This window comes from Orcinus orca, chromosome 4 (genome assembly GCF_937001465.1).
Source record: "Orcinus orca chromosome 4, mOrcOrc1.1, whole genome shotgun sequence".
Taxonomy (NCBI): domain Eukaryota; kingdom Metazoa; phylum Chordata; class Mammalia; order Artiodactyla; family Delphinidae; genus Orcinus; species Orcinus orca.
In genome coordinates, this window is record NC_064562.1 from 90,225,018 (window position 1) to 90,244,864 (window position 19,847).

Consider the following 19,847-nt stretch of genomic DNA (forward strand, 5'->3'; position numbering starts at 1 on the left):
ACATGTAGCTGTGGATATAGTAGCCCCTGAGGAGCCATGTGGACAAATCATCCACAGACAGAAAATGGTACCACCTGCAAACAGAGCCTGTGAGACATGGCCAGGGCTTTCCAATATTGCTTTAACCATTAAAAAAATGATGTCCCATCTCAGCTGTCAGTGAAATTTGATTTGCAATTAAATGCTGGCCACATAGGTCCCATTTACAAGGAAAAACAACTTGCAGAATCATACATTTTCTTTTCCTTTATATACCTCAATTCCAATTAAGCCAAGTGCTACAGACTCAACTGCAAACAGGGTTTTATTAGTTAAGATAGAGTTGAGGCTGCTGTGAAAAAGAGACCTAAGAATGGAAGTTCATTTTCCTGATGTAACAGTCAGAGCATAGGTTTTCCAGAGCTGGTATGTAACTCCTTGATGTTGGAGACCCAGTTTTCCTCCTATTTGCTCTGCTATTCTCAATACGTAGCTTCCATCTTGTGATATCAGATGGATGCTCCAGCTCCCACCATCACGTCCACTTTGCAGCTGGTAAGAAAAAGAAAAGGGGCAAGAGAGGGCATCCTGCTTTTCTTTAAAAGCAATCTGGAGTTCCAAACATCCATTTCATTTGCACAGTATTGGCCAGAACTTAGTCATATGACCACACCTAACTGCAAGGGAGGCTGGGAAATGTAGTCCTAGATGGGCAGTCATGAGTACAGCTGGAACATCACTATAGAAGAAGGGGAGAATATAATATTGAGGCACAGTTAGCATTCTCTGCACAAAGGATCAGACAGGACCATAAATCAGCTAAGCCTGCTGGGTATAAGGGCATATGCATATTTTATGTGGGTGGTAGGTCCTGAAACAAATAGGAGAGCCCCACTTTGAGTGGCAGCCACTTTCACCCTAGATAATTCTGTCATGCAGAAATTCAGGCTCAGTGTTCCAGATCTGTGGTTTTCAAGAGAAGAAATCAAAATCAACATTTAAAAAAAAAATGTGTCTCCCAATTTTAAAATGTTGACCCCCAATATTTTTTTTAAACACTGTGTGAGCCAAACACATCTGTGGACTGACATCTGAGGCCCTTTTTAGATTCAATTTGCATGAAAGTATCAATTGTGCTTCGCTCTCTGCCTGAAATGCAAAACTTTTGAAATCCAAAATTAGAGCTAAAAGACAAAACAGTTAATAAAGTTGTGCACAAGATAAACTCTTTAAAGTAAGTAATGTGTTTGGCTTGTTAGTTGAGCATTGAGACAAGAAAATCATTAGTTAGCCAGGTATTATATTTCAGTTTTGGGTGTGAAGTAATTTTAATCTCTCTCTGGGTTGCAATGACCGGGTGTTAGTTAACTGGATAAATGAATTGGAGAAAACACTCAGGCTCCTTTTTTATGAATAAGATGGAGGCGATCTTCACGGCAGTCACAAAATGTGCTGCTCAGATCTCCTGCTATGGGGGGCATAAGTGACCCAGATGCTGCCCTCTGGATTCGCCACCATGTTCACATCAAGACCATACTTCCATGAGCTGCTCCCAGCCAGTGACTGAGCACAGAAGGGGGACTTCTCCAGGGGTCGACTTTGACTCCAGAACTCCTCATCCACCTGGCCAAAGCTTTCTTGTAACTGCACCGAAGTCTGAGACACCTTCAGCCCAAGCCACCTTCCTTTCACAGGTGTCAGAACTTCTGTCTCCACTTTCTCCTGCTCCCTCCTCCTTTATCCCGCACAGACCTTCCCCCTCATAAATCCCTTGCACATCTAATCCCATGTGGACACCTGCTTCAGAGCAGATACAAACTCACAAACTAACACATGATGCTAATGATAAAAACTGCAATTACAGGAGCAGTTACACTTTACTGTGTGCTATGTACCCGGCACTGTGCTTACATAAGCACAGTTTCCTGGCAATAATCATAATAATAAAATATAATGGCTAACTTTCTTGAGTATGTTCCAGGACCATGCATTACAGCCTTTCATGCATTGTCTTCACAAAACCTAAAGTGAATAATGAACTGACATTCTCATGATTTTACAGATCTAGATTACAGATCTAGTGGAACTAGATTAAATAGCTGCTCAAGGTCATGCAGCTAGTAGGTGGTAGACAGTGATTCAAGCCCAAGTTTGTCCGACTCCAAAGCCTAGTTGCTCATATGTCAGATATTTGTGTACTCCCTTCCCAATTTCTGCCCCACCCAAATATCACCACATACTAACCCCATGACTTATACTATTTATGAATAGCACCTGTACAATTATTTACTTAATATTTTTCTTTAAATTAACTGATTTTGGGCTTCCCTGGTGGCGGGCGCAGTGGTTGAGAGTCCACCTGCTGATACCGGGGACACGGATTCGTGCCCCGGTCCGGGAAGATCCCAAATGCCGCGGAGCGGCTGGGCCCGTGAGCCATGGCCGCTGAGCCTGCGCATCCGGAGCCTGTGCTCCGCAACGGGAGAGGCCACAGCAGTGAGAGGCCCGCGTACCGCAAAATAAATAAACAAACTGATTTTTAAAACTCGAATACATTTATTTTAAAAAGAAACATGCCTAAAATAAATGGTAAGCTGCTATCCCTTACCATAAATTAAAGATAATCCTAAAAATAATCACAACAAAAAAATTATCAAATTTTATCTAGGCAATATTATAGCATTTAAGAAGATATAACATCTAACTAAAGACTCCAAATCTGAGGTCTATACTCATTTGGTGTATGTGTGTTTTTAAAGGGAAATTAACTAGTGTTAGATGTTAAAAAAAAAAGAGAAAAATATAAGCTTCAAACGAAAATTGTTTTCCTGACAAAACCAGAAAGATTGAAAAAAAATTAAAAAGGGACTAAGTTTCTCAGTCTGTGACTCAATACTCTTTAATGCTGTGTCCGCGTATCCCTAAAATCCTCTTGGTGGTACGCTTTGAGAAATAATGACTAACAAGAAAGTGAAGAATGCTCGTTTGGATAGAAAAATAATTTTGTACAATTGTCCCTTGCCCTCCAAGGAAAGAAAATCAATTTCATTCCTTTTCAGCCTCCACAGGGTCTCAGTGCACACAGTTGTACCCTCTGGTTTATCTGGAGGGTGCAATCTTTCAAACAAACCGGAGCCTGCAGCATGAGGGAGCGCTGTGTTTTGGGCAGGTGTATCCGGTAGAGAAACAAAACACTTCTCTCTGTGGTTAGGCCGCCTAGTACACTGGAGTTCAGCACATTCACAAATCAACCTGCCTGGGAGGGGGCTGCACCACACACATCAACAGCTTGGAGCCTGTGTAAAAACTTCCCAGCCTCTTCAGGTTGGGAAGGCAGCGCTGATCGGAAGCTGAGCCACACTGATGGGAGAGAGAGGGCCACACCACCCGCCAGGCTCCGCACTGGGCCCTTTCCAGCCAGAGCCTCCACGTTACTCATAGAGACAGCGGAAGAAATCCTGCTGCAACAGATCTCCCAGCTTTCCAACACATTTTAGGAAATCATAGCCCTCTCTAGAGCTTAACCCCAAAAAGAAGAGACCAGAATCTGGCCACTAGGGATTGGAAAGTGCTTGAAACCCAGCAAGGAGGTGGAGAGGGCTTGTCACCAGCCCTCCTTTCTGACTCTGAGTTCCTGAATCAATTTCCATTATGTATGTTTGTGTTTGGTTTGGCAAGTGGTTTGCAAACTTAGTTGGACCTGGAAATAGAGAATGGCTTGGGATGCCATAGTGGAGAAACTTGGGATGCCTCCATTTAGCATCACAAAGTCTCAGTCTTTGTGATGGGAACATAGAGTCACAACCGAAATTTCACAACTGAGGTGAGGTCTGACCATGGGTCTATGGCTGGTTCCTCATTTTGTACTTCCTTAGACCTCTGGATCTTTAGTATATTATCCTTTTGATTAAATCACCATCCTAGCAGACGTAAGTAGTAGAGGAGAAGGGGGAATAGTTAACATTTGTTGAGTGCTAAACACCTTAAATACCTCATCCCATTTAATGTAAAAACCTCAGTGGGGTTTATATATCATCCCCTCTCTGCCAATGAGAAAATTGAAATACAAAGAGGATAATTGTCAGAGATCACCCAAAGTGAGGTTTCAAGCCCAAGCATTAGGGTTCTGACCCCAGGGGTCACACTGATAACCACTATTCTGCCTTTTGAGTCAGACATACCTGAGTTCAAATACAGGCTCTATCTGCTAGTAGCTGTGCAGCTTTGGGCGAGTCACTCAACCACTGCAACAAATGTTTTCTGTAAAGTGAAGGTAAAAATACTGCCTATCACTTAACACTTGTAAGAAGAGTTGTTAAATGACGTAATGCAGGCAACACGCTTTGCACGGAGCCCAGCATACAAGAAGAGCTCAATAAATGCTGAGTATTGTTGACAACATAATCATGGCCCAAAAGACTGATCCACTTCCTCTTTGCTTCTGCGATGGCTGTCTTCCTCATAGTTACTACCTGTTGTTGACTTAAGTAGAGCCTTCCGTTTTACCTCAGTCACCCCATGCAGCTGATCTGGGGAGGGAAAGCCCACAAGACAGAGGAAAATGCATCCAGCCTCCTCATACAGCCTTTCCCCCTTGGAGCTGCATGCAGAGAATCATGGCGGGCCCCACAAAGCACTTTCAGAACCATCAAGTGTTTTTAAAGGCAGTGACAAAATCCAGGAGATAGATGGCATTGCAGAGCTGTTTGTCCTAAAAGGTAATGCACCTAATACAGGGACCTCTGAGAACAAGTGTGCTGAAGGGGACCTCGAAGTGTGCTGAAGCTTTCCATGTGCCCCAGGACGTTTCAGAGAATGAGCCCACTCTAAGAGTGAACAGAGGAATGACCATTCTCTATGAGAACCATAAAGTTTGAAGAGTTTCTACGTATGATGGTTTTAAAACATGTCTGTGAATTCTTTGACACTCCTTGCATCAAGAGGTAGAATCTAATTCCCTTACCCTTGAATATGGGCTGGATTTAAGGACACTGTGTGACTTCTGAGGCTGGGTTATAAAAGATGTTTTAGACTGGTTCTCTCTCGGGTTTTTACTCTTCAAACCCAGCTGCCCTGGTATGAAGAAGCCCAAATGGCAATGGAGATGCCAATATATAGATGTTCCAGTTCTCACCTCCAGTCAAAGTCCTAGAGAACAGACAGCCTTTGAGATGCTTCCAGTCTAAGTCACCATCTGACTGCAACCTCATGAGAGACTTCAAGTGAAAACCACCTCCTGAGACCAGTTAACAACAAATGATTCCTGCATTATACTGCAGTAAATAATTGGAACGCTACAATATATTTCAGAAAGCTTTGCCTGTGGGTCACTGTTAGTTACCATGAGCTTTACTTTTTATTTCTTAGAAACTATTAGTTTAGCACTTATTCTCATGATGCATAATAATTAATTTTTGTTAGGTATTTATCAAATATTTTTATGATCCACAGTAATCATTTTTATCAATTTTTAAAAATACAACTGTAATAAGAACTGGATACATGTCACTTTATATGAGTTCTCCTGAGGGAAGAGCAACTATTTAGGCTTTCCTTGGAATAAACCTGAGAAGTATTCTTTAGCTGCCTAAGTCATCAAAAATGGAGAAGCTTTAGCCTGAATTGACGCTTGAAGTCCTCTTTGAAGCAGGACTGGAGCCAACAGACAAGCAGAGCCTTGATCCTTAGGTAGCACCAGCATGTCAGGCTGTGAAATAATAATGCAGAAGTTGTCTACAAACCATCAGCCAACTGCCGAGTGTTTTCTAGGAGGTAACTTTTTCATCAACTCTTGTGAATGTAAAACCTGCAACCCTTAGCAGCTTCCCCCCAAAATGGGTATATATATAAACATGAATACATATATATAGACACACACAAATGCACACACACACACACACACACACACATAGGGATCCACTATCTTACCTATTGTGTGTCTTGAACAAATTACTTAATCTCTCTGTGTCTCAGGATTTTTGTCTCTAAAATAGAGATAATAAATATTTTCCTCACTGGATTGTTGAAAAGTAAATGAGCTTATACTACTTAGAGCCTTGGAGTAGACCATGTTCAATGAATATTAGTTATTATAATAATCCAGACATATACATACACACTTAGAAAAGAGACTGGAAGAAATTGCACCAAAGAGTTACTGTGGTTGTCTCTGGGTGATGGGATAACGGATGCTTTTTATTTTCTTCTTTATACTCGTCTATGTTTTCAAAACATTCTATAATGAACCTGTATTTCTTTCATTTATTTTTTAAAAGACATTATTTCAATAGAAACTCTTTAAAAATCTTAAATGGAGGTGTTTACTGCAAAGATTATAGGATTATGGATAACTCTTTCAATGTTTTGAATTTATTTTTTCAGTGCTCTGATTTTCTTAAATTGATCTTATTAGTGGCATTTTTATGTCTAGGAAAATGGAGATGGAGGATGAATTCATATTCAGCCATGTTGTACAGATTCATGATGTCACAGAGTCTCATTACATGGTTAGATACAGATCACTGAGGACTGTAGCAATCATGGTGGGCTTCTCAGAGGTGGTGGGGCTTAAAGTAGACATGGGAGGATGGGGACCTTTTCCAGAAGACTGGTTTCATTCATGTCACACACACACACACACACACACACACACACACACACACACACTGTTTTGAGCTCCAACTATACCAGGTGCCAAGGGAATAAAGAAATAATCCCTGTTTTCAAAAGTTTACTGCCTAATGGGGGAAATATACACATAAACAAGTAAGCTTTCAATTTAATGAAGTAAAAAAACATAGCTACATGCACAGGTTTCAGTGGGAACACAGGCAAAACACATTAGCCCACCCTGGGGTTTAGATCAGATTCTTGGAAGTGGAGTTTCTTGAGCTAAGGCTTGAGGAATGTCTTAGTTAGCTCAGGCTGCTATAACAAAATACCATAGATTGGGTGGCTTAAACAACAGAATTTTATGTCTCACCGTTCTGTAAACTAGGAAGTCGAAGATGAAGGTGCCAGCAGATTCAGTGTCCAGTGAGACCCCCCTCTTCCTGGCTTGCCCAAGGCTGCCTTCTCAGGGTATCCTCACATGGTGGAGAGAGAGAGAAGGGGCTCTGGTCTGTTCCTCTTCTTATAAGAGCACTAATCCCCTCAACGGGGGCAACACTCCCATGACCTCATCTAAACCTAAGTACTTCCCAAAGGCCACACTTCCAAATAACATCACACTGGGGATTGTGGCCTCAGTGCATGGATTTAGGGGAACACAAACATTCTGTCCATAGCAAAGGAAGAGTCGGTCCCAGGCTTAGAAAAATGGGCATTCCCAGGGGCAGGAGCAGAGAAGCAGAAGTATGAAATGGCATGGAGTGTGCAGTAAGCGATGAACAGTTCGGTGTTGTCAAATGAGTACTCTTCAAACTCCCCCTTCCCCACTACACACACACACGGACTCCTTTCTCCAAACAAAAAATTTTATGTGGGAACCCAGTAGATAAAATAGATACAAGTAGGGGCTGTAGGGGAGACCTCTCCCCAGAGGTGGCTGATGGGGCATGTCCTCACAAGGCCTAAGGCTCCAAAGGCAGGGTCGGGGGCGTGGCTAGGACTAGAGATCCTATAGCACAGAGGCCAGGTCTTGGATGGCCTAATGTACTCAGCCTTGTGGGAATGCAATGGAGCACCACTGAGGGGGTTCATCTAAGGAGTTCAGATTTGTGCTTGGGAAAAGGGAGTGGCAGCATGAGAAAGAAGTGCCTGAACCTAGAGAAAAGGTCGTAAAGGCTTGAACTAGGGCAGAGGCCGTAGCAAGAGGGTAGGTCATTGGAGCACTTCACTGATACTACTTCTCAGAAGACGATTTTCCACTAGCAGATTTTGTAGAGGGATGCCCGGCTGCCTATATGGTGGATGTCAGTCCCTACAGCCATCCCACAGTCCATCATTCCTACCAACCTCTTTCCATCTGCCATTTACCCATGCAATCCCAATAGCCCAGCTGAATCTATGCCTATTTTAAAAATAAGGGCTAAGATAAGGGTCTGTGGCTGTGGTGCTGAATTTTACATGTCAACTTGGCCAGGCCAGTATCTAGTGGTAACCAGATATTTGGTCAAACACTGGTCTGATGTTGTTATGAAGGTATTTTTAGGGTAGATTAACATTTAAGGGACTTCCATGGTGGTGCAGTGGTTAAGAATCCGCCTGCCAACTCAGGGGTCACAGGTTCGATCCCTGGTCAAGGAAGATTCCCCATGCTGTGGAGCAGCTAAGCCCGTGCACCACAACTACTGAGGCCACATGCCACAACTACTGAAGCCTGTGCACCTAGAGCCCACACTCTGCAACGAGAGAAGCCACCGCAATGAGAAGCCCGCGCACCGCAACAAAAAGTAGCCCCTGTTCGCCGCAACTAGAGAAAGCCCGCGTGCAGCAATGAAGACCCAATGCAGCCAAAAATAAATAAATTTATTAAAAAAAAATTAAACCAGTGGACTTGAGTAAAGCAGACTACCCTCCATAATGTGGTGGGCCTCATACAATCAGTTGAAGGCCTTAGAGAAAAGGAAAAAGAATGACTTCCCTGGGGAAGAGAGACTTCTTTTGCAGTCTGCCCCTCTTCCCTTGGTCTCCAGCCTGCCAGTCTGTGCTCCAGATATTGGACTGTGAGTCTCCAAATTGCATGAGCCAGTTCCTTAAAATCTCTCTCTCTTTCCATTCTCCATATATATGTATACTACTATTACTCCTATTATCATATATACTATTGGTTTCTCAGGAGAACCCTGACAAATGCAATGGCTTAACCCATTGTCCAGTTACCCTATTGTCCAGATAGAGGCAGGAATAAAATGCCAATTGGTAACAACTAATTAATTCAACTTCACCGCACCTCCTTCCACAATGGTGAGTTCAGAAGGCGGAGCAGGTCATTCTTTTAATTGGCGTTCCTAAGGCACGGCTCTGATAACAACACCAGCCCGCTTAAAATCTTCAGTGATTCTCTGTAGCCTTTCAGTAAAGCCCCAATTACATGGTCTAACATTCAGGAGTCTCCGTGCCCAGAATTCAATCTTCATTCCCAATCCTGCCTCTTATGACCTGATAAATGGATTATTGTGCACCAGTATCCACGCCCTCCCTCTAATAAGACTGTCCATCCACACCCTTTGCCTTGTGATTTGTAGTCTCCCTGTGGAAAGAGGGATAGATTCCTGCTCCATTGATGTGGGGTTTGTCCACATAACTTGCTTTGCCCAGTGAAATGTAGTCAAACATGATCTATACCAGTCCTAGCAGAATCTTTAAATGCTTGCGTAGTTTGGCAGAACTGAGGGCAGGTGGTCTCTAGGAAGGTGGGGAAGGAGAGTATAAAACTCTCTCACAAAGATCATTTTACTTTTCAAGTGACAAGGGTAACAGCTGCCCCTCATGCAACTTTTTCTTGGAAGTCCAGATATTCCGCTCTGTGGTAGGGTGAAATTTTTTCCTTTTAAGGCAGTGAGCAGCCTCTTTTTCTTGAGGGTTTGTTCAGTCACTTAGGATTTGGGATGTTTACATGACAGGCCAATGGATTTCTTTGGATCTTAACTCAGTATTTTGGAGGGAAATGTCTTAAAATGGTGCCTTGTTTTATTTTTACCATGTACCAGGTAAGAAAAAAAAAATCTTAACAACTGGCACCAACTCCCAATTTGAATATAAAATGTCTTTGTTTAGGACAATAGCTTTATTGGTCCTTTGGGATGGAAAGTGAGATCCTAAGACATGGGAGAACAGGTGGGGGGGAAATGAGAGATGGCTAAACTGTTCTGCTTTAGAAATAAATAAGAATGAGGGCAGAATGGGGAGGCAGAGGGAGAGTGCTGAAATTAAAGGAAAGTGGAAAGAGAGAAAGAAGAGAAAGAACAAGTTTAAGCAAAGGGCAAGAGGCTGGTTGGTTGAAGCAGAGATCTCCAGTTATCTTCAAAACCCTGTTCTTCCCTTCTTGCATAGTAAAAGAGTTCCAGCTGTGCACCTGACAGCCCTGTCAGAGACTACACTTCCCAGGCTCCACTGCAGCCAGCGTGGTCACATAACTACATTCTTGCCAGTGAAATGAGAATGGAAGTGATGTGTCCAACTACTTGCTCAGGAGGAAATCCTTGGTCTCCATTCCCTCCTCTTCTCCCCTTACAATGGGCTGTTTGTAGATGTGGTTTGACCTGGCTTTGACTATACAGATCAGGACACAGTCACTCCCAGGGGATGGCAAAGTAACAAGACAGAAGGAACTGTGGTTGGAAGTTCCTTCTTCCAACCACAGTGGGAAGCAAAGTGTCCACTCAGCCTAGACTGGGAGAGAGAGATAAAGCCAAGTGTTTTTTCTGTGGGAGAGTCAGGGCGCCAAGGGGAGGATCTCATTGTTTCAGCAGCTTAGCTGAAATCTTGTCTAATACAATGGCAAAATCACTATGGGACTTTTGAAAAATGGAGATAACTACTATTCGGTTTTTTTTACTTTGCATTTTTCTGTGTTATAAACCCTTCGCAAAATGTGTTACAATGTATGAATAAGTAACCTGGCAGAAATCAGGGAGAGTATCTGGGTGCCGTAGCTGGGCAACAGAGCACAGACAAGGAAGAGAACATGTGCAGTCTGGTCCAGAGACTGAAAGAATTCCACAGAAGCAGGAGCTCCAAGCCAGATTGCCATAACAAGGAGAGCCCACCCGAATCTCAGGGAGGGTCTGGACTTTGCACAGGGTATGGAATGGAGACATGATCCAATTCAATCTAGAACCTTGGGGTCAGGATAACTCCTACGAACACCTGGATCAAAACAGTGATTAATCCAAGAAGGCAGGAATATGTAATGATTAAGAGTACAGATTCTAGGGAATTCCCTGGCAGTCCAGTAGTTAGCACTCTGCACTTCCAATGCCAGGGGCCCAGGTTCAACCCCTGGTCGGGGAACTAAGATCCTGCAAAGCCACACGGCGCAGCCGAAAAAGAAGAAAAAAAAGAGTAAAGATTCTAGAGTCAGACTGAATGAGTTCCAATTTCTGCTCTACCAACTACAACTGTGTGACTTTGGGGAAATAATTGAAAACCCTAGCCTCAGTTTCCTTCTCTGTAAATTGGGTATAATAAAAATATCTACCTCATAATGTTATCATAGAGAATAAAAAGGAATCATGTACGTAAAACACTCAGCAGAGTGTGTGAGGTATGATGAGGGATCAATACAGACTGGCTTTTATTAATAATAATATTAATTAACTTCATCATGATATTAAAATGAGATCCTAGTTATTATTCAAGGTTTAGAGAAAAATCATTAACTTTGAGACTCCTCTGGCAAAGTCATAGGCTCAAATGTTTCTGATTTGACAAAGTCATAGGCTCAGATGTTTCTGGTTTGACAGAAACAAGTGGAAGGGTTGGGAGCAGGGCATTACCCTAGCATGTGAGGTGTGGCAGGACCAAGTATCAGTGGCTCCATTGTTCAGCTGAGAAAACAAAGAAGTTGAGAAAGGTGCCTGAGGTAGCAAGTTAGTGGCAGAACTAGGACTAAGATAGGGGTCTCTGGTTCGAGTTCCAAGGCATTTTAGCAAAGCCAGGATGAACAAAATAAGAACAGTGTTAACCTGCAGTTTCAGGTGCCCTGGGGCCTGTCCCCATACCTCGCTCCTCCTTCCCACGGTGTCCCCCTCTCAGTAAGCTACCCACCATCACTCAGGAACTCAGGCAGGAAAGCCACAGTGGTGCTGTACTTCCTGTTTTCCCTCACCCCTTACTTCTAATCAGCCCTCAGGTGGTGTCTATTTCATCTCCGAAATCACTCTCAAATCCATCCACTTCCTTCTACCTCCACTCCCAGCCTACTTCAAACCAGCTACAGTAGCCTCTTAATTGGCATCTATGCTTGCTTTCTTCATTTTTCTCTCCTCTTGGCAGCCATAGGGATTTTTTTAAACCCAAATATCATTATCCCTGTCCTGCCTAATACCTCCTACTGGCCTCCCACGGCCCCAGGATGAAGTTCAGCCAGCTTTACCCTGTTAGTGTCAGCTCAAACCCCTCCCCACTGCTGCTCTCGAAGCCCAAACCACACCAGACAGTTCTTCTGTCTCTAGAACAGAGAACAGAGTCCCTGAGCCTTTGAATGCTGTTTCCTCTGCTAGAACACTGTTTCCTTCTCTACCTCCCTTCATCTAACTAATAACTCATTCACTCAAAAACATCTTTATCAAGCTCCTACAATATGCCAAGCCCTGTTCTAGACCACAGATAAATAACTTCTTTGTGCCATGATCTCTATTAGAAATCTTGTGAAACCTATGGACCACTTTCTCAGGCTAATGCCTCTTTTTTTTGGGGGGGGATGATGAATTCTATATAAATATCACTGTTTATTTCACTTGCACCTCAGCACTATGGTTAGATAAGGTAGATATTATTGTGCCTCCCCTTTTCCCCAACACATTACAAACAGGGTTGAAAAAACTACAGTGAACATTGATATGGGAGGCAGAATAATGGCCCCCCCAAGGAAATGACCAAAGAAATTTTCACATACTGATGTATGGGAAATCATTCTGGCTTATACATGAGTTAACTTGAAGTTTATGCTAACTAGAATAGCCTATTTGTGGCCTAAAACATATATTGTACATCTGCTTTAATTATTAAAGAAAAGGGCACACTGACCATAAGTAGAGAATATCCATATTAAAAATAAAGATTAAATGCCTTCCTTCCTGGAAAGCCAAAGCTGGTACTCCTCCCATGATAAGATTCCCTTCCCATGTGCCAAGGCCATACTGACTCGCTGTGTATGTGCTGACCTGCTTTTTTTTGAAACCTTCAAGGAATGTATCCCTGACTCGTTTGATGTTCTTTGTTCTGAGAGGAAACCATGTTTCTCCAGAGCAGTTCCTCAGCGTTGTCTGAGAGACTGTCTTTTGGGCCAGAATCCTCACTTTGGCTCAAATAAAACTCTTTTCTATTCCTAAAAAAAAAGGAATAATGGCCCCCCCAAAGATGTCCATGCTCTAACCCTTGGAACCTGTAAATATGCTATGCTACATGACAAAAAAAAAAACAAAAACAAAAACAAAAAACTTTCCGAACAGAATTAAGGACTTTAATATGGGGAGATTATCCCTATGGGGAGATTATCCTGGATTATGCAGGTGAGTCCAATGTAATCAAATGGGCCCTTAAAAGTGGAAGAGGAAGGCCGGCAGAAGAGTTAAAGAGATAAGATGGAAGGAGAGGTAGGAGAGATGTGAGACTTGAGAGGGACTTGACCTGCCATGGCTAGCTTTAAAGATGGAGGAAGAGGTCTATTATATAGGTTGGATTATGTCCCAGGCTGATGATTTTTACATTCATAGAGCAAACGCAGGAAATCATAAAAGAAACCAAGTGTATTGAAGTAGTTAGTGAAATATTTTAAAATTGTGATACAGTAACATATGTGTTTCTTTATCATTGCGTTAAATAACAAGATCTAGCGGTGGGTCTAAAAAATACTTTAACCTATAAGAGGTCAGTGTAAATGACATTTCAAGATATCTGTAAAACAGTCGTGGGTGACAAAGTCTCAAGCACAGTTCATATGACTGTGGTTTGTTGCCTACGTTCACAGTGAAAGGAAATGCTAAATTTCAGTTAGGGATTAGTGAAAATAAAGATGTAATTTTTGTTCTAGCTAAATTCTTAGAACCCAAATGCTAGGCATAGACTTCTAGCAGAGGAGGGTCCCCAAGTTTAGGTTCAATCCAAGGAATATAGTAAGAAAATTAAGAGCTTACGTTCTAGTCAGGGGAGATTGATAATAAACACAATAACTTTCAGATGGTGATGAGCTGTTTAAAGATGATAAACAAAATCATGTCGGACTATAATGAATCATTTAAAGAAAATAAATAAAGTGATAGAGAATGACTAGTAACTAGGGAGGTTGATTAGGGTGATTAGAAAAGGCCTGAGGAGGTGACCTCAGCTGAAACCCAAAGGAGGAGAAGGAGCTGGTCTCATGAAAAGCCAGGGGAGAGGGTCACAAAGAGGGGGACAGTAAGAGGCAGGCTGGGCTTGGCAGTGGCGGGAGATGAAGTCGGAACAGGCACATGTAAGTCTCAAAGGCCAGTGGGGGAGGTCCTTGAGCAACTGCTTCAGTCCTCCTCATAAAAATTAGGATGCCATTGGATTTCCCTGGTGGCACAGTGGTTAAGAATCTGCCTGCCAATGCAGGGGACATGGGTTTGAGCTCTGGTCCGGGAAGACCCCACATGCTGCAGAGCAACTAAGCCCGTGTGCCACAACTACTGAGCCTGTGCTATAGAGCCCGCGAGCCACAACTACTGAGCCCTCGTGCCACAACTAGAGAAAGCCCACGTGCAGCAATGAAGACCCAGCACAGCCAAAAATAAATAAATAAATAAATTTTAAAAAATTAGGATGCCATTGATACAGCAATCTGGGGTTATTCTAGGAGCCCCTGAGATACCAGGAGTGAAAGGACCTAATGAACAACACTCCCTGGGAGCTTCTCATGGCTCATATATCATCTCATTTAACCCTGCGAGTGCACACTGTTCTCCTATGAACCGGGAGGGTCCCCATTTCTCCGAGGGGAAATGCTTAAGGTCATCTGCTTAAAGTCTCATCGATGGTATATGAGAAAGCTGGGATTCTGACGAAGCCCTTTCCCTTGATCAACACCTTTTTCTACCTCTTGTCTATGGATAAAGCATAAATTCTTTCAAATCAAAGTCACCTGCCTCCCCAGTGGCTCCCAGGACATGCCTGTCTGTCTGCGATCCTTTCCCCTTTGCAGAACAGTGTCTCCCGGGAGGAGAAGTTAAAAATCTAAATGCAGCAGCTAAAAGCTGCAGGGCCTGGGGGAAGCCACTTAGCCCTAAGCTCCTAACTGTTAAAACCCGGCATAACCATGGCAACACATTCCCAGGGCTTTTATTAAAGAATCTGACTGTGAAAATCCGCTTAACTCGACGTAAGGAGGAGAGGTTCTCTCCAAGTGCGCTGGTCGTTCTCCGCAGCACCCAGGGGCTAAAAGCATCTCCACCCCGACCCCCCCCCCCCCCCCGCAGGGCAGCCCTCCGCCCACTGGGCACTCTCCGTCCTTTTGTAAGACAGAAGCTCCAATGAGTGCTTCTGTGCACCCTTGGGTCCGTCCCCCTCCTGAGAGACAATCCTCTCACAGTAGATATGTCCACCTTTCTAAAATAGCCCCAATGCAGGTAGCGTCTCCTACTCATTTTCAAGGAGGAGAGAAAAAGAGGGAGAATTGGGCAGAGAGTAAGGGTTCAGTCAAACCTTCTCTATTGTCGCTCTCACTCTTGTTTGTCTCTCCCTTTTGCCATTTCTCCAACTTGACCTCAGAGCCTGCCCCTAGAGATACCTCTCAGGATCCCCCTCTGGTTGGCACTTCGGCCTAAAGTATTTGGACTACAGGTTCTCCCTGCTTCGTCCACCTGCTGCCTCCAGGATGAGGAAAGACATCAGCAGCTCTGTGCCCGGTTTGTTCAAGGCCTTTGTCCAATTCACTAAGACCTTACTGGACTGGGAAACATTCCAACTTCCAGTGGTGCTGGGGGCATTGGAAGTACATTCCGTGCACTGTGGACAGCCTATTTCAGACCTAGTGGTACATCTTCTCACTTCCTTTATTTCTCCGTCACCAGCAAGACTGAGGATGCCCCAGAAATGACAGTGGTGAGCTCTTTACTGAGTCTCCCATTTGCTGAGTGCATTACCTCATTTAAATTTAATTACATTATGAGGTGGGTACTATCATTATCTCATCCAATAAAAAATTATTATTTTATAGAACCAGAAACTGATATTTAGAAAGTTTAATAACTTCCCTAAAGTCATTTAGGGTTTTCATTAACTCAGGTCATCTGATTCCATGGCTTTTCCTTGCCCAGATATTGTCTCCTGGTCAAAGAATGAAGCTAGAACGTTACAGTGCTGATTAAACCAAAGTCTACTTTGGGCCCAGAATTGATTTGTCAACATGAGGTGACAGGGGTAGTGTTGTGTCACGGGGATTCTTACACGTATACTGTAAATGGTCAGAGATACCTTTGTGAATGGAAAGTATTAACTGTCCTGAGCTTCTGCAGGAACCTCACGGAAACGAGGGCTCTGACTCATCGGTGCTGCAAATACCCTAATGGTGGCAGCAGCCTCCTTTCTGATGTGGCTTCCTTCTCAAGCTCATCTTGACAAACTGCTAGAGAGAAATAAAATTCCTTCCACGGGACTAATTCCTCCTCATCTTGGCTGCAGCACGTCGGGAGGAGGAAAAGCAAAGAGAGTCAAAGAAAGTGAGCGGGGGAGCTTCTGACTGAGGCTCGTGAGGAAGATGGGCTTCCCCAGCCTGCACAACCTGAGAGTCTGCACTCACGTGTGACAGATGGAACATACGTGAAGGGTGGGATGGTACCCTCAAACTGTCTTCACAACGCAACAGAAAATGAGCGTTACCAGGGAAAAGGCAAACAGTATGAAAGAAGAAACTTGTCGGAAGAAATGAGAGGGCCATTCGTTCTCAGCCTGTCACTGAGTACCCCAGGACCTAAAGCCTTCCTTGGCCCTGGGCCCTAGCATGCTTGGGGGGCTCACTTCCATCTCTTGGCTTCAGGTTCTCCTTGGAGGTGGCAGCTCCCTGAGGGCAGGGATGTGGCTCCCCGTTCTGTTGTTTCCCCAGCACCCAGCACAGAGTCCACCACGTACTGGGTGCTCAGAACCCCCTTGGTGAATAAACTCATGAAATTCTGGGACCCATAAGGCAACCTATAGAGTCCTTTGAAATCAAACCCATTTTCTCCTGGGAAACATAGACCCTTGGTAACAACATGGGGACAAAAGCTGGCGTGAGATCAAAGCTGATGCTACCTAGAGAGACTCCTAAAAGGAAAAGTGTATGTCAAACTATAATGGGTAATTTTGTACTGATAGGAAACCCTGCTCCACGTTTTTGATACCAGCTTTTGCTTGGGTTAAGAACATTCCTGTTTCCTTTGTTTGAATATGAGACTTACATCTCCACTTCGGTACACTCAAACTCAAGGTTGAGCTCTGAGAGGCAGCACGGTGAAGGGGCTGAGCAGTCAGGGCCCTCACAGTGCCGTGTTTGTACCCATGTACATGTGTATAGAAACGTATAGTGTGTGTGTGTGAATACACATGTATATTATGTAAACATTATTGTAATATTATGTAAATGTTATGTAATATTATGTAAACACTGTATATAATATATTATATGCATATATATATATATACTCTAATCATAATCACAGTACCATTGAGGTCTCTGAGGCTGTCACTCAATAAATAACATGTCTTTTCCCTATCTGGGTTCTGAACAAGTTAAAAAATAAAATAGAAGAGAAAGCCAGAAGCCAAGATGTCACCTTTGTGGCTGATAAAGCTGGGTAGGAAGACAAAGCCTACGTGAGAGTTATATGAGCTTGCTTCCTGAGCCCCAGAATCAGGTGGATTTTCCACCCATTCTCAGCAGTGCTCACCAGGGGCAGGGGGTGGAGAGAGGCCAGCACGGAGGGACCTGTTCTGGGAGGACTTTCAGCAGGAAGGATCAGAGAACACGCACTCTCCTTGGCCAGGCCCTGGTCTGAGAGTACACAGGGGACTGAGCTGAACACACCCAGGTGTTTTCCCCAAATTTACCAATGAGATCAATCACTCCACCTTCAAGGTGTGGCATGTATGAAAGGGGGGAGAGAGAGAGAGAGAGAGAGAGAGACCCAGAGTTATATTAATCAATCTGTAGCATTTAACCACATGAATTAAATGTATGTTTACAGGTTGTCTCCCACTTTTGACCAGAAGCCCCTTCAGGGAAGGGATTGTGCTTTATTTATCTTTGTTGGTCAGTGCCTTGTACTTGGAGGCATGCAAATGTTTGCTGAATGAATATGGACCTGGAGTCCAGACAGCCCCCAGTTCAAACCTCCTTCTCGGCATTACTGTGGAAACACAAGCAGACTCTGTACCCAGAAGTTGCAAATGGCTGACAGACCACATCTAACTCAGACATATGTTTGGCCCACAGAGCACTGGGCCACCACTGTCTTAAAAGTTGTAAATTAGCAGGCAATACTTAAAACTCAGGAAATTTCATATAAAGATCTAGATTTCTAACTTCTGCTGAAAACTTGGAAGACTGGATGTGGTCGATTGATTGCAAAAATGGCCTCAATTCTTCACCCCTCCCTTTGTCCACACACTTTGCAATGTCACTTTACAGTTCTTCCCATAAAGGGTTGGAGTCTATGTCCCCACCTTTTTCCTCTGGATCAGCCTTGTGACTTGCCTTGGCCAATAGAATATGACAAAAATGACAGTGTGCCGGTCCTGAGCCTGGACCTAAGAGGCCTTGGACAGGTCTACTCTCTCTTTCTTGGAAACCTGCCAAGATCCCATGTGAACAAGCTTGGTCTAGCCTATGGGAAAGTGAGACATCATATAGAACAAAGACAAGTTATTTCACTTGCAGGATTGACAAAGTCATGTCTTAAACCTTCCCTGCAGCCACGCTTTCTTTATCTATGAACTTTAACAAGAATGGTCGTTTTAAATTGTTTGTGTTGTCCTAATTGAGAGGCCTCGACTCTCACTAGTAACATTTCATTGTCATTCTTGGGCTGTTGTTTTTCTCATCACTGAGTTAACGGTAAACCAAAATAAAAGTTCTTATAACCATGACTATCAATAGAGATTGAGAGAGGTATATACTCTAAGCAAAACGAGAGAGTGGAGGGGGAAATGTCATCTTACATCCACTCCCTATATGTACCTCAGTTTAAGCTCTTGATTTAAACCCTCTCAGCTTCTGTTTTTTCTGTAAAATGGGGTTAAATACACTTGTCTTGGAGGATTCTTTAAGAATTGAGTTAGCTATAACAAAACAGATAGTGGTTTGGTGCATAAATTCTGGAACTAGACTGACAGGGTTTAAATCCCAGATTTCCCACTTATTAACTAAATCCATGCATAGTGCCTAGACAGATGCAAACTGTTCCTAACAGATGTTCAATAAAGTTACTTTAGTCCATACCCCCTGTAAGAATTATTTCTAATCTTTACATTGTTCTAGTAAATGATTAACAATCAAAGCTAATTTTAAAGCAGATTATTATTTTAGAAATATCCTAAGAATAGGGACCAAAACAATGTCAATATGTTGAGTATTAAATAACTTTGATAAGAATTATAAAATATTTATACCTTCTGATCAAGGTACAAACACCTGAAGATAGCCCAGAAAAATAACATAAATGCAAAAACACTTAGATATTTACGGCATCTACTTATGCAATGGAATATTTAGCCGTAAAATAAATATTACTGTGGAAAAACATGAAAATTTGTTCAGAAAATAATGTTAAATGAAAAAAATATATATACAAAAGAGTATATACATATTAATTGCAATTCTACAAAAATACAACTACACATTGAAAATGATCGGAAGAGAATATTGAATATTATGAATAGTTGTCATTCCAAGTTTGTAAGATTTTAATAAAATTATCAACAAGTATACTATAATTTTAAAGTTTGGAAAATGCAGATCATTATGCTATACTATCATAAAAAGTGTAAGTATTCGTAGGCCATTACTCAGAGAGAATAACAATATATTTTTATTGGTATTTATCAATAAATTTAATTGAGCATTGGTATGTTTTATTGGTAAACATAAGAACAAGCTATTACATAAGCAAAATTTTTTATTCTCTTAAAACCTGCAATCTGAATGTTTACACTAGGACTCTTTCCCTCACTCCCACTCCCAAACCCACATTCATTCCTCCTTGTTTTTA

At 42.7% G+C, this 19,847-nt stretch overlaps 1 long non-coding RNA gene across 1 annotated transcript in view; it reads left to right on the plus strand.

The window, feature by feature from the left end:
- Positions 1 to 19,847, plus strand: part of LOC125964174 (uncharacterized) — a 178,191-nt gene that overhangs the window by 60,052 nt on the left and 98,292 nt on the right. The gene's annotated exons all lie outside the window — the stretch shown is intronic.